Source organism: Morus notabilis, unplaced genomic scaffold (genome assembly GCF_000414095.1).
Source record: "Morus notabilis unplaced genomic scaffold, ASM41409v2 Scaffold1388, whole genome shotgun sequence".
Taxonomy (NCBI): domain Eukaryota; kingdom Viridiplantae; phylum Streptophyta; class Magnoliopsida; order Rosales; family Moraceae; genus Morus; species Morus notabilis.
In genome coordinates this window covers 241,040-242,250 of record NW_010362392.1, presented here as the reverse complement: position 1 = coordinate 242,250, position 1,211 = coordinate 241,040, and positions in this window count along the sequence as shown.

Below are 1,211 nucleotides of genomic sequence, written 5' to 3'. Positions count from 1 at the left end.
TTTTCTTGTTTATATAATTTTAATGCATCTTTCCTAAGAGTAGTTCTAGAAAAAAATTGTGCATTAGGATTATGTACAATTTTAATATAACGTTGTCAATTTCTTTGTTCAGGAAAACTTAGTGGTTGATCTAATGTGGCTATTAATCGTGCCATTTCCATACGATCAACTTGCGGATCGTATTTCCACGTGCTTAGACTGCCGGTTTGGCGGTCAAACGATCATTGTGTTTGGCGGAGATCAGCTCTGCCTCCTTGCTTTTGAAGACACTTTTCAAAGTGCCTTCTTAAGTGTGTAGTGCCGTGAATAGTATTACCTTGTAATTTCTCACCACAATATTTATATTGAGCTACGTATTTAATGTTACCGTTATTGTCGACGTCCTCGAATGTGTTGAAGTGCTCCCAAACTGCTGAGGTGCGCTTGCATTTCTTCTTAGAACTTGCAACACTTGCACTAGCACTACCGCTTGCCTCTCCTCCACAGCCACTTGTGCCACCACCATTGCGTCCCCGACCTCTAGTACGTCCACTAGGGGTCGGATTTACAGTTTGATCAACATCTCTTTCTATAGTTTGCGATTCTTGCGATTGAAAAACATTAGGAAATTGCCCTTCTTCGATGTTGAATTGGGCATCAATAGGAATATCACCACCACCACCATAACCAGAAGAAGCCATTATGAAAAATAAGAGAGATTGAGAGCGCTTTGAGAGAGCTTAAGAGAGATCGAGATTCGAGAGAGATTTAAGCGAGATTAAGAGAGATTTGAGAGAGATTAAGAGAAATTGAGAGAGAATGAGAGTTTTGGGGTGAGGAAAATGGTTGGGGGGAGGGGGGTATTTATAGGAAAATTTTTGGGTTGAAAAAAAAAAATTTTCCCCCAAAAATTCGGGTCCAACGGCTACAAAATTTTCGGGCAGGTCGGGCAAAATTCGGGCAGTTCGGGCAATGGATAAAAATCCGACCGTTTGGTTAAAAAATTCGGGCAAAATTCGGGTTCGGGCAAAAGACCGTTTTTTTTCAAAATTCGGGCATTTTCGGGCTAACGGTAAAAAAAAAATCAGGCATTTTTCGGGCACGGGTCGAAATTCGAGCAACGGTCACCAAAATTCGGGCAACGTCAGGCAGTTCGGGTAGCTTCGGGTATTTGCCGGAAAATTCAAAAAAAATCCGGCGAACGGCGGGGGAAGGCTTCTCCACGGCGGCGG